The 15,056-nt window shown below is 44.9% G+C and overlaps 1 protein-coding gene across 2 annotated transcripts in view; it reads left to right on the top strand.

Moving 5' to 3' along the window:
• Positions 1–15,056, top strand: part of EPC1 (enhancer of polycomb 1) — a 1,219,015-nt gene that overhangs the window by 200,223 nt on the left and 1,003,736 nt on the right. The gene's annotated exons all lie outside the window — the stretch shown is intronic.

Here is a 15,056-nt window from a genome sequence, read left to right as displayed (position 1 = left end):
GAGGGGCTCCTTCTTCCATGTTTTGTGGGAATGCCTAAGGGTGCAGCGGTATTGGAGGCGAGTGGTGTCCTGCATGGGTGAGGTATGGGAGACTCCTATTCGCACTGAGGCCAAGAGGTGTTTGCTTAACATTTGGGAGCCTACGGACTTGCCCCAACGGGGGAGACTCTGGGTTACGCTGGGGCAAATGGTTGCAAAGCGGAACATTGCCCGTCTGTGGGGAGCATCGACTCCACCTAAACTGGCGGACTGGCAAAACGATATGGACTGGTGCATGCTACAGGAAAAGGCGGTATATACGGCGCGAGGGTGCCCACGGAAGTGGGGGGAGGTGTGGTCACTGTGGAACACCTTCCGAGGGGACATAGTTGAGCCTCCGCAGGCCCGGCTGTCTGGCCTGGAGATTCCGGTCTAATCAATGGCTGGTGCCCGACTTCAAGTATATTGGTTTAGTCTTCCTGCTGTCTCTGTAAGTTCCCGGTGCTGTGACACCCCAGATGTGATTGCACTGTTAAGACCAGTCTTTTGTGACCTGATTTTGTTATGTTATGTTTATAAAACCAATAAAAAGATTTTACAAAAAAAAAAAAAAAGTCCTACTTCAAACCAGTGATGGGTGTGTAGTGAACTGTGGTTGCCTACCCTCCCTGATAGGTAAAGAAGGCGTTGGTTCCACTGGGATAAGTATACCAATGCTGGTATTCTTATTTTACTATAGAGAGTTTGACTGCTCGACCTCACTGTGCAATTGTGCACCTTTTCCTTGCTTAAGCCTGTTTATACTGGTTGTATTCATTGCCTTTTATCAAATGACAATTACTAATTAGTGTAGTGATTATGTATTTATTTTGCAGGTCCTGAACAGGAACGAGAGTTTCAGTGACACAATAATTGCATTTGGGCCTTTTTGCACAAAGAAAAAGAAAGTGCTGTTCCTTGTTCCTTGGAGCCCTTTATGCATGATTGGTGGACTAACTTTTTTCAGCTTGAACTCCTAGGAGTTCTAGTCCTTCACAGTCATGTTATTATTTGTTAGTTGGGATGCTGAGCTAACTAAATGTAGAAAATGTAAGCATTATCCAAACCTCAGTGTCCTTAATTGTACATTATCCATGGGTTTAGTACTTTGTACTGCATTTCCCCACTTGTCACCTAGTACCCTTCATGTATTGTGCCTAAGCCATTTGTGTATAAATCACTCTTCATAATATATGGACGTGTCAGGACCCATCATGTGTTCAGTACTAGTGGCTTCCTTTTCTACATTTCTCCCTTGACGTTACGCATGCTGAGAATTCTTTCCCACCTACAGTATTATTTAATCATCCAGCATATGTGTTCTTGAGGATCTAGTGTCTAGGGGGTCCGTAGGTTCATGTAGCATTGCTGTCTATGCAGTGAAATAATCTGATAGAGACATCTAGCCGTAGATTCCTCAACTTAGAATTTTCCCCAGGCACCAGACTGAATCCGGAAAGTTTCATAAGTAGTACCTCTGCACGACGGTAGTGGATGTCGAGCGACTCCGTAGTGGCGGCGTCCTCCAAATGTGATGTCGCCTGTTTCCATACAAGTCCACCCCTGACGTGCTGACGTCAGTTTTCCTCTTTTCCGCGCTACATCATGGATCTGATCAGCAGTTCCTCAGTCCATTCTCTTTTGGCCTACTGTAACGATTTTGTCAAAAGGAATAGTGTGTTTCTATGTCCTTTGGGTTGAAACCCTGTGGGTCCAGTGGACAACAAATGTCAGCCACGGACCCCCAAACTGTTTGTATGTGGTACTTAGGAGAGCGGATATACTCAGACTGGTTTCAACCGTTCTGGAGATATTCCTTCCCTCTGTTGAATTGACAACATTTCAGAACCAGTTGGTAGAGCCAGTGCTTCCATTTAGTAAGGCTCTCTGTGTTATTCTGTTGGGGGCCTGGACTAAGCCTGAAACGGGGGCCCCTTTGGATGGTTCTGTTTTCTCTCGGACATTCGGTCGACCCCTGGAGATTAAATGTCTCCTTAGGCATCCGACTCATCATAGTTTATGTGGTGCAGGCTGCCTTGGCTGCTCAAAATATTGATACTTTCCCTCTTACTCCCCCCAAGAAAGAGAGGCCAGGAAATTGGATAGCTGTGGCAGGCATACTTTTGCCCCCACTAGTTCAGCACTGCATTCTCTCAATACCTCTTGTGTCCATGGACGTTTCTCCCATGCATTATGGGACTCGTTAGAGCGCCTGCTGCCCTCCCTTCCGAAAGAGACGAGACCGTTCTTGTCCCGTAGGTACAGGGCTGCCAACAGGCGGCTAAACTGATTATTCTTTGTGGTATGAACACTACTACTGAGTCTGTAGGTCGGGCAATGGCCTCTTCAGTAGCACTCAGTCATCGTGCCTGATTGCGCACATCGGGATTTTCAGATGCAGTTCAGGCTTCTTTATTTGATATGCCTTTTGATGGTGCATACCTTTCTGGCGCGCATGCTGACTCTGCTTTGCGGAGATTTAGACTGTTTCCTGGTTTTGCTTGTATTAGTTTATATGGGGAAACCTTCCGTTCCACTGTGAGCCATTCATGGGGCGGCGGCCATTTGCTTTTTTTTGTGAAGGATTAGAGTTCGAACACATTTTCAGTTCCACGGCATAGAGCTAATGCTCTAATTCGGTGGCATGGATTCATGTCTTTGGCCTCCTAGCCTTGTACAGTCATGGATTGATTACCTTTGACAGGGATACATAGTATTATTTTTATGAAGTGTTTTCTCCAACACTTCCTCATCCCTCTGTTGTGGGTTATGTTACCCGCATGGTTCTGGGTCGCAAAATAAAGAATAGACATCTCAACCCAGTCTATTCCTAAGCCTCTATATTTTGATGGCAACAACTATAACCACCTCAGCTCAAATCATAGTGTCTACTTCCTCCTCTTCTTTAGTGTACATTTCTCTTGCAATTTCTAATTGTCAAATTATGCTTTTGATCTACCTCACTATATACTGTCCATCTATTCACATAAGCTTATCTCGCTTAGTCACACTGTCAATCTTAACATTAATTTCAGTACCAGTGTATTGGTGAATGCCAGGCAATAAATCTATCCGCATTTACCAATTCTATTGTGCAAGTCTCACATGCTGCAAGTTCTCTTCTAGGAGATCCTCCTCAATAGTCATAAGTACTAAATAGTCCCACCCACATGCAGGGACGCCAGAGCACTTCTTAACTATTATATATGTATGTAATAATAATGTACATTGTGATAAATATTTGCAGCCTACAGAAAAGGCTAAAAATGGGCAATTAGAAGTTTGCCTAGATGGATCTTCTAATAATATCGATATTGTTATTGCTTTTAATAAAAATGTGACATTAAAAAATAAGGTTAAAAAAAATAAGAGATCGCTGTCCACGCCGGTTTAATCAAGAATGTTCCAAATTAAATAGAGATCTGAAGGAAGCTCTGCAAACTGATCCAACAAATAGAGAAAAAATTAGTAGCCTTAGAAAAAGTTATAAACCAGCACAAATCGCTAGGAAAACAGAAATTAGAGAGACTGCATGGGACAATTTGGTCCAGGCAGCTGAGACCAAAAATTCTACCCTTTTTCGGAAAACTATTGACCAACCCCTGTTTAAGGATATTTCTATGGCAGGGATTGACACAGTAGTTACCGCAGAAGATTGGTTATTACATTTCAAGGATATTTTTAACCCCACTAAATGCTGTAATGAAACGAACCAGGACAGCAATATTATTTTAATTAAAACTAATAAAATTTAAACTATTACTGCTGATGAGGTTGAAACCGCCCTGCATAATAGCGCAAGTGGGAAGGCTGCTGGCCCTGATGGGGTTCCCATTGATATATTCAAATATAATGGTGACTTTTGGTCCCCCATTTTAGTTAACCTTTTTAATGCCATCTTTGATGGGGTGCTATCCGCAACTTGGGCCCAAAATGTGATCGTTCCGATTTTTAAAAAAGGCAACAAATCTAGTGCTAAGTGCTACCGCCCCATTTCTCTCCTTGATTCTACTTTTTAACTTATGGGTAGGATCTTATTAGCTAGACTTGAATGTTGGGTCAAGGATTGTAATATTTTAAGTGAAGCCCAATATGGCTTCAGAAAGGGAATTGGCACGGTTGAGCAGTGTGTAAATTTAGAGCTACTCCTAGGGAAATATACTATGGCTAAAACTGGCTCACTCCACCTATGCTTTGTTGACCTTTCCAGCGCGTTTGACTTAGTAAATCGTAGTATGTTATGGCAAACGCTGGAAGAGATGGGTGCTCCACACAATATCATCAACCTCCTGTCACAAATCTATGCCCATTTAATTTCAAAGATTCGATATGGACAGAACGGAGAATGCACATCGCGCTTTAGAGTAACCCGAGGTATTAGACAAGGTTGCGTCCTTGCCCCACTCTTATTTTCATCATATATAAATGGAGTGGATTTTTTACTACAGAGTCATAAAACAGATGCCCCTGTCGTTGGTAAACGTGTAACACCGGTTTTGTTATACGCCGACAACGCTGTCCTGATTTCTAGGACTGCAAATGGCCTACAACTTTTGATCAATGAATTTACTAATTTCATGACTAATAAAAACTTATGATTAATTTGTCCAAGACTCTAGTATCGACGTGTGGAAAAAGTAAAACTAAAATTAGAACCCATTGCGTCAATGGTGCACCGATTTAAAGGACTACAACTTTCTCTTACCTGGGGCTACTTTTTAATTGTAAAGGTTCATGAAATGCACACGTCAATTTATGTAAACTAAAATTCCTAAGAACAACTGAGGTCATTTTTAGATTCTCACAAAAAATAGGCAACAAGCCAGTGCGAGAGATTTAAAAATTGTATAGGAGTAAATGTATAACTGGGGTCTGCTACGGCGGATCGCTTTGGGGCATGGCGGATACTCCCCATTACAAATATGGGAAAACAAATGTTCGAGGCATATGAGCTGCAGATCACACACTAAGGATAAGATCGCCATCTGGTGTTGGGCTTGGATGATTGCAGGTTGTTGTTGTCTTCGGAAGAAGTCTTTGGTCACGAGATTGGTGACTCCTCCCCTGGACAACAGTGCGCATGGGCATCCACTCCATCCTCAGATTGTTTTTTTCCGCCATTGGGTTCGGATGAACTTTTTTCCGCTCCAGCAGAAAACTTATAGCAATCACTACAACTCTCATAACTTCAAAACTCGACGTCGAAAACCATATCGGTCCGACTCCGGACGCGGCTGATGGAAAGGACACCTTTTAAAAAATGCCCCCAATGTGGAGCAAAGTTCCCTCATAGCGATCACCATGAGGTCTGTAATTTGTGCCTTTCACCAGACCACAACGAATCCAGCTGTCCAGCCTGCGCCGCATTCCGTTCGAAGAAAACCATCCGGACCGAAGAGCTCGACGCCATATCATGGCCAAGCCGGTTCCGGAACCAGAAGACATCTTTGCACAGGACGTCCCTGACGATGACTCCGAAGATCTCCAAATCATGTCCGAGGCCGACGATTCAGATCCGGGGCAGCCTGTGAGTACCAGCCCCCCTACCCCAACACCACCCAAAAAGACATTGGTCAAGACTCTGCCAACTGGGCACAGTCGCGATCCAAAAACATCTTCTGAAGCCCCGCCCTCGGGCCCGGCTCCGAAGAAAAGTAAGCCTGCAGGTGGCTCGGGCTCGAGCAAACCTCATGTCATTGTGCCTATAATACCTTCGGCACCAAAGCAGGCTTCGGGACCGAAATCTCCATCGGGCCCGAAACGTCACTCGGTCTCGACATCTCCACCGGCACCGAAACGTTCTTCGGCGCTGAGGTCTCCACCGACACCAAAAGGCTCGTAGGCACTGAAAGGCTCGTCGGCACCGAAAGGCTCCTCGGCACCGAAAAGCTCATCGGCACCGAAAGGTTCTTCGGCACCGAAAAATCCACCGGAACCGAAAAGTTCTTCGGCACCCAAAACATCTTCGGTGCCAAAACACGTCCATAAAGACCCGAAAAAGTCGGCGCCACAGCCGCCTTCGGACACTGAGGAACTCTTTCGACCTGATCCTAAGCAAAAACGGATTTACATAAATCCAAAAACTGGACATGTCACAGCGGTGCCCTACAAGAAAAGGAAGCTGGACTCTCCACCTCCTCCAGCACCTCCAAAGAAGGACTGTGCCACTTCACCCATACGTCCTTCCTCTCCTACATTACCTCCTATTCCATCCCCCCAACCCCCACCGCCTGCACCTCTACCATCTCCTTCTCATACACCACCTCCACAGGATGATGATGATTTTGGGGGAGGGGGAGACCCAGATTTCTTTACTTATCCCACTGATCCTACTGATCCCTTTACACTCCCGGACACAGCACCAGTAGATGACTGGGCTTACCCTATGCCTGATGTGCCTGACCCCGCTCCATACCCCTCAAAACCCTCCCCTCCTTATGACCATTTAGGGTTCGGTCAGCTTATTAACAGAGCAGCATCGTTTCATGGTGTCACCATGCACACCGACACTCCTGAGGAGGATTTTCTACTCGACACTTTTGAGCAGTCCCAGAAAACAGTCCACATTCTACCCATGATTAAGGGAGTGATAAAGCATGCCACTGAGGTTTTTAAAGACCCTGTCAGGGCCAGGGTTCTCAACCCCAGAATAGAAAAAAAATACAGACCAGCGCCACAAGACCCTACGTACATCAAGGCGCATCTCCCCCTAGACTCACTAGTCGTCTCCAATGCCAGAAAAAGGACCAACTCCCAAACACCCGGAGACACGCCGCCCCCAGACAAGGAGTCTAAACTCCAGGAGGCTTCCGGCAAAAGGGTTGCCGCTCAAGCGGCTAACCACTGGCGTATCGCAAATACACAAGCCCTATTGGCTCGTTATGATAGAGCCCATTATGATCAACTGGAGGATCTCTTGCAACACCTGCCTGAACCTTTCAAAACACAGGCCACTGACCTCATACAAGAAGGCAAACTAATATCCAATGCCTCTATTAAATGTGCATTAGACGCAGCGGACACCGCCTCTAGGGCAGTCAACACAAGCGTATTGCTTAGACGCCACGCATGGCTGCGCATCTCCGGCTTCAAGCCGGAAGTACAAACCTCCATTCTTGCTCAACCCTTTAATCAGGAGCAACTATTCGGCCCGGCAGTAGACACTGCCCTAGAAAAAATGAAGAAAGATAATGAAACTGCAAAATCTATGGGAGCATTGCAGTCTACTCAACCCAGAGGCTCCTTTCGTCGCTCCTTTTATAGAGGAGCTTCCAAAGATGTGGGAACAGACAACTCTTCCACCTTCAAAGCATCAGGTCAAACATCCCATAACAAAGGATATTTTAGAGAAGGGTATCGGGGAAACAATAATAAAGGCCGGGGACGGGGCAACAACAACAACACCCGTTCCTCTCCAGCCACCAAACAGTGACTTGCCACCACTCCCCCCAGACCATTCCACTCCGGTCGGGGGCAGACTTCAACAGTTCCTACCTGTCTGGAATACCATCACTACAGACAGGTGGGTAAGACAAATTATCCTATATGGCTACTGCCTCGAACTCATAAACCCGCCCCCAAACATACCACCCAGACACCGTCCCATGACGTCTCACAACCTCACTCTCCTCAAACAGGAAATACAGTCTTTGCTTCAGAAAAACGCAATAGAACCTGTTCCACTACAACATCAGGGCACAGGAGTATATTCTCTATACTTCCTCATTCCCAAAAAGGACAAAACCTTGAGACCCATACTGGACCTCAGACTACTGAACCAGTACATACAATCAGATCATTTCCACATGATCACTCTCTAACAGGTCCTTCCATTACTTCAACAAGGAGACTTCCTTGCCACATTAGACCTCAAGGACGCATATTTTCACATCCCTATGCATCCCGCTCACAGGAAGTATCTACGATTCGTGGTAGACGGTCAACACTATCAGTTTACAGTTCTCCCATTCGGAGTAACAACTGCACCAAGGGTGTTCACAAAGTGCTTGGCAGTTGTGGCAGCATATCTCAGGAGACAACAAATCCATGTCTTCCCCTATCTGGACGACTGGCTCATAAAAGCCAATACTCTAGACAAATGCGTTCACCACACCCACCGCACTATTCAAACCCTGCACAACTTGGGATTTACCATCAACTATCCCAAATCTCAACTACAACTCTCCCAAGTACAACAATACCTGGGAGCCACCATAGACACAGCCAAAGCCGTAGCTTATCCCAGAATAGCCAGGATAGCCAACATACAAAGTCTGATCAAAACATTTCAAACACAACACTCTCTCCCTGCAAGAGTGTTCATGCAACTCTTAGGCATGATGGCGTCATGTATCTCCATAGTACCCTACGCACGCCTTCAAATGCGTCCCTTACAGGAATGTCTAGCACAACAGTGGAATCAGGCCCACGGACAACTTACCGATCTGGTGTTGGTGGACAGCCTCTCACTTTGCTCACTGAAGTGGTGGAACACCATCAACCTGTCCAAAGGGCGGCCGTTTTTGGAGCCCCTTCCACAAGTTGTGCTGACCACCGACGCATCTCTCACAGGGTGGGGAGCCCACCTCCTTCAACACACCACTCAGGGACGGTGGACCACTCAACAAAAACAGTTCCACATCAATCACCTAGAACACGAATGTGTTCAAAAGTGGGGACAACCAGACATAGACCTGTTTGCCACACCAGAAAACGCAAAATGCCCAACCTTCGCCGCCAGGTACCCACACCCGCGATCAAAAGGCAATGCAATATGGATGAACTGGTCAGGCAGATTTGCGTACGCTTTTCCGCCTCTCCCTCTCATTCCATTTGTGGTACGCAAACTGAAACAACAGTCGCTGACACTCATCCTAGTGGCTCCCACTTGGGCACGTCAACCCTGGTTCACCACACTTTTGGAACTATCGCTAGTTCCACATCAAAAACTGCATCTCTCCCCGGATCTCTTAACCCAGAACCATAGAGAAATCAGACACCCAGATCCTCAAACACTGAACTTGGCAATCTGGCTCCTGAAGTGTTAGAGTTCGGGTACCTCAACCTTCCTCCAGACTGTATGAATATCATTAAAGAAGCCAGGAGACCTACTACTAGGGCATGCTATGCTGCAAAATGGAAACGATTTGCCATTTACTGCGCTAACCATGACATACAACCACTGGATGCTTCCATCCAGAACATCATTTGCTATTTATTGCACTTGCAAAGATGCAATTTAGCGTATTCCTCTATACGTCTACATCTAGCGGCATTTGCAGCCTATTTGCAAAATAGACAACACCTGTCCCTCTTTAAGGTACCAGCTATTAAAGCATTTATGGAGGGTCTTAAAAGAATCATTCCTCCAAGGTTACCGCCTTCCCCGGTGTGGAACCTTAATATTGTTCTAACAAGGCTCATGGGTCCACCATTTGAACCAATGCACAAATGCGAACTGCAGTTCCTAACATGGAAAGTGGCTTTCCTCATCGCAATCACATCCCTGCGAAGAGTAAGTGAAATACAAGCCTTCACTCTAGAAGAACCCTTCCTACAACTACATTGGAACAAAGTGGTTCTTAGGACGAATCCAAAATTCCTCCCTAAAGTCATTTCCCCTTTCCATCTAAACCAGTCTGTGCAACTGCCAGTCTTCTTCCCTAATCTAAACTCAGTAGCCGAGAGGGCACTTCATACCTTAGATGTTAAAAGAGCCTTGCTCTATTGCATCGACAGAACCAAACCTTTACGGAAAACCAAGCAACTGTTTGTTGCTTTCGCTCCACCACACAAAGGCAACCCCATTTCCAAATCGGGTATCGCCAGATGGATAGTCAAATGTATCCAAATATGTTACCAAAAAGCTAAACGTACTCTTACCGTTCCCCCTAGGGCGCACTCCATGCGTAAAATAGGGGCCTCTATGGCATTCTTAGGGAACATCCCCTTAGAAGACATTTGCAAAGCAGCCACATGGTCTACTACACACACCTTCACTAAGAATTACTGTGTTGATGTGCAATCCAAACAACAAGCTTCAGTAGGCCAAGCTGTCCTAAAAACTCTATTCCAAACTGCTGCAACTGATACAGGTGACCACCGCTAGGGGAGACACTGCTATATAGTCTATCCTTAGTGTGTGATCTGCAGCTCATATGCCTCGAACGGAATATGCTACTTACCAGTATGCATCTGTTCTTGGCATGTAGAGCTGCAGAGCCACACACGCCCACCCGCCTCCCCGGGTCCTGTATCTGTTCCAGCATTGTCTTAATTAGACACTACACATGGACATCCTTTCTCTTTACTTCTTACACACTCCATCATTTCCCATCATGGCGAAAAACAATCTGAGGATGGAGTGGATGCCCATGCGCACTGTTGTCCAGGGGAGGAGTCACCAATCTCGTGACCAAAGACTTCTTCCGAAGACAACAACAACATGCAATCATCCGAGCCCAACACCAGATGGCGATCTTATCCTTAGTGTGTGGCTCTGCAGCTCTACATGCCAAGAACAGATGCATACTGGTAAGTAGCATATTCCTTCTACGAAGAGTATTATCCGTTCTGAATTCTACAGCTATATATATCATACATAGGGAAATGGATGTACCTTTTTTAATCGATTTGATTGTGTCCTCCCTAATTCTATGGTATCTAATCTGGATGAAGGAAGAAACTCGTTTTTAAAATGTATTCCATGTCTTGAAATTCCCATGCACTGATAAGTAGCATTAACTGATTGTTACGATGTATTTACTGTAATATGTAAAGATGAAATTATACCCGAAAATGTATAAATTACTGTTTAATCTATGATGAACTGGCTTTTGTAATCTAGAATGCTTTTATGGATATTCGTTAATATTCCGAATAAAGCTTCTTTTGACGTTGCCCATAGAATTGCTTCACAAGCTTTAATAAAAAGGAAGGGGAATATGAGACCTTGTTAGCCAATAGGCTGCCATTCAAAGAATAACAGAAAAAAAACTGGCAATGTGTCTTTAAGAATCTCACAGCACCCCCTGTATCCCATCATGCCTCACATGTGAGAGACCAGTTCCTTTTAATGGCTCCTACTGTTGGGATCCTAGAGCACTGAGCTCTGCCCTTTTTGACAATTTTGTCATTAAACTCTTTTCAAACAAACCCTTTTTAAACCAACTTATCTTGAAAGATTTCAGTTCTTAGAGTACAGACAACAGTTTTTCTGACAGAAAATGTATATTTTTTCTGTCATTCATGCCTTCGCTTTTTGTGAAGTGTCCCTCCTGTGGGACGAAGAAGGCTCAAACTGATTCTCACTCCTTTTGTATTGTGTCTTCCAGAGTCCCATCGTCCTGACTCCTGTCCTCATTGCCAGAAACTGTCTAGATGCACCCTGATGGACAGAGAGAAGATAAGACTTCATGGCCTCCGTAAGAGAGGAACAGCTGTGTCCTGAAGAGACCTTGAAAAGTATCAGTTTACCTTCAAAGAGCCATCCTCTCATCCTAAAACACCCCACACAGAAACATCTCATGAGATAAACCAAAAACTGCACTCCTGGCTGGCGTTGAGAGGTATGGCATAGAGAGCAGAGAAAATTCCTGTTTGTTCACCGTCGAAGTTGAAAGTTGAATCGACACTGACGTTGGAACATACTGGTCACACAACGTCAAGGCGCCCATCGCCATCAAAAACACCGCAGGCGGCCATCGATGTCAAGACCTTTATAGAAATCGAAGTGTTACTCAGATGTCAGGAAACATTCAGCGATGTTGAGGCACATTTCGCCATCACACTCTACATTGAAGGCTAAAACACATTCATCAATGTGAAGTCCAGTCGGCGTCGAAAGAAAAACTGTCCGCGACTCATGTGCCATCGCCATCAAGGCACGTTCTGGGTCGACAGAGATACAACTTTTGCCAAATGATTCAGCGGGATCAAGGCCTCTCCATCTAGGCCTTCTTCTCAATTACCACTGAATATTTCACCACATTGGTTAGAAAGCTTACAAAAAAGACATGTGCCTCATATCTCGGGCTCAGCCTATTCACAGATGTACTCTCCATCAACAGTAACGCCGCATACACAAGGGACACTTTCTCCTAAGTTTTCACCAGTCACACCATCAGTTTCTCCAGTGAGGAGTCTGCGCTAACCTACTGCACCTAGGTCTTCTCGTAGATCTAGGAGCCCTCTGAGTCATAGATCAAAATCAAAGCCATCTAGAACTAGATCCACGTTGGAATCTAGAAGATGTCATGGTTCCATATCAAGACCTAGTAGAAAGGGGTCACCCTGCTTGGGTCCTCATTTAAAGATTATTCTCCTACCTTAACGGACACACCCCCAGCCTGAGTGACCTTGCAACATTTAATGACGTTCTGATCAGAGCTGCACCAAAACTGATTATTGACATTCGCACACCTACAACCTCATCATCAGTAATCTTCAAAACTGTATCATAGAGCAGTTTCAAGGCCTCTTTTACCCCTAGTTCCGAGACTTATGGAGCCAACGATGCAGCTATTTTTGACCCTATCATCTGAGAGTAGCTCCATCTCGGACACGTAAAATTATATAAAGCTCCGGACCAGGACCTTTTGTTCCTGAGGGCCGATTCCCCTCCGGATTCACTCATAGTGAGTGCCGCACGCAAGATGCACTCTGTGACTTCTTCTTCCTCAGACCCTCCAGATAAGAACAGTAAGCAGATAAGCACAATTGGAAAGATGATGTGTGGAACATCTGCATCTTTCATGAAAGTAGCGAGTGCTTTTGCTTTACTTGAAAGATATGATAGATTGTGTTGGGACTCGCACTAGATTTACAGAAAAGCTACCCAAGGACAGTACTTCTAGAAAATCCTGAATGAAGGTGGATTAGTATCTAACCAAATCATAAGTGAAACAGATCTCGACGCACATGGTTACTCGCATGGCGTCTGCACAAGGAGGTCTTCCTAGCTGTGTCTAACAGGCCTGAAACCAGAGGCACAACACAGAATCATGAACTTACCATTTTCAGGCAACACCCAGTTTGGTACCTGTGCGGATGAGTTGTCCAGGATGAAATGTGAAATGGACACTCTCAAGGCTGTTGGTGTAGAGAGGAAAAAATAATTTTGCAAGATACACAGGTGTGATTTTATGTTGTGTAGTTCATATAAGACCTATACAGGATCTGAACGTTCGGAATGCATACACTGTATAATTGGTGTCAGACTGATTCTATACACCCCCACCGGATATGTTGGCCTTCTGTATCAGCTAGCTCATAGTGCCACTATAATCTCCTCTTACCAAGAAGAGAAAAGTTCTTGGCAACCATCGAACATGATAACCCTGATCCCTCAGGATCGTGGAAACAGTATACTACTTTTCGCTCAGTCACTCGTGCTTACATAGTCTCAGAGAGATACACAGAATACACGGTCTGGGCGTTTTCAATAAGTATTTATTGAACAGTTGTTATTCGGGTGTAAAATAGATGAGCTGCAACATCCATTAGACAGTAACAGAGATAAATGATTAGAAGCACTATGAAATTAAACGGATGGTAAACTTCTACCATCTTGCAATAATTATGAATACATGTGAGTATATAAAATACATGATAATAAAAGATGCGTACTCCTACGATGCCTCCCTAACTAGATGTACCTAAGTGTACCTAGCATGTGCGTAGGTGTTCTGCCAAGAATCCATCTAGGATAAAGCCAACCCCATTACCTGAAGTGAGAGACTGTGGTATCCCGTCCTGGTCTCGGGTTGGACACCCAGCAAGGGATGTTGGACCACTGCGAGCTGGAGTGTCTGCATGCAGGAACCTCAGCGTCTTCGCGTCAGTGTGTCGGCTGTAAAGTCCTGGTCTCCTCTATCTGTCTTAGCAAGATGTGTTGTATATATACACCCATAGGTCTCCCCAGGGGTCCTACCTCGCTGTATTACTTTGTTGGACTTAGTATGACGTTGTGAATGAACTTTGTACATATATATTATACAGGAGATGGTAGTCCTGCTGCGCTTCCAAGAATCCTTATGTATAATGTATGATATTTCGAACTAGGAAAACCCGTGTTCTGAATACAATATCGTATCTAGGTAAAAGGTCAATGCCTATAAATCATTATATATGTAATGTAGGGAAGAATATAGGTGAAGGGTTGCGATGTTACCTGGGCCTATATTAGTGTACCTATATGGAATATAACAGCGGAGGGTTCAAACCTGAAACTGGGCTCAACGCCACCGACGGCAAAGAAGGTCCCGTTCGCCCTCGCAGACCATCCAGAAAAAGAGGATCACAACAACAACCTACATCCTCCAGCAAACCACCTGCCAAGCAATGTATTCTCACTTCCCCCTTCTCCATTACCTGCTCCAGTGGCAGGAAGCATCACCAATTACTTGGGAGAGTGGTAGTCGATCACAAAAGACAAATGTTTATTCAATATTGTTCAGAGTGGTTACCCTCTTAGTTTCAAGTCCCCTCCTCCTGCTGTTCCCCTGGCAAAAACATCACAGTATCAGGAAGACCTTTTACAAAAAGTCAACATTCTATTAAAAAAAAGGCCATAGAGGAGGTTCTGTGTCACCAAAGGCGATTGGACATTTACTCTCGTTATTTCTTGGTGAGAAAGAAAAGTCTGAAGCAAGAGGTCAGACCCATTTTAGATCTAAGACTACTGAAAAAATTCACACGCAAGCAGAAGTTCAGAATGCTGGCTCCGTTGTGCTCGGTAGATCTTCAAGATGTGTTCTTCCACATGCCAATTTCCTCAAAACATCTGAAGTTTCTACGCTTCAGAGTGAGATCTTGCCCCTATCCGTAGAAAGTACTCCCATTCTTCCTGAAGTTGACCCCTTGAAAATTCTCAAAATGCGTGGCCGTGGTCACAACCTCCTAAGTAAAAAGAAAATATTTGTTTACACTTATCTAGACGATTGGCTCAAAGAGTTCTTTGCCCTCGCGAACAATGCAGCATTATCAAATTTGTGTCGAGACACTGCACAATCTAGGTCTCCAAATCGACTGCGAAAAGT

Source organism: Triturus cristatus, chromosome 10 (genome assembly GCF_964204655.1).
Source record: "Triturus cristatus chromosome 10, aTriCri1.1, whole genome shotgun sequence".
Taxonomy (NCBI): Eukaryota; Metazoa; Chordata; class Amphibia; order Caudata; family Salamandridae; genus Triturus; species Triturus cristatus.
The sequence above is the reverse complement of the archived record's forward strand: the minus strand, read 5'-3'. Positions and strand labels throughout refer to the sequence as shown.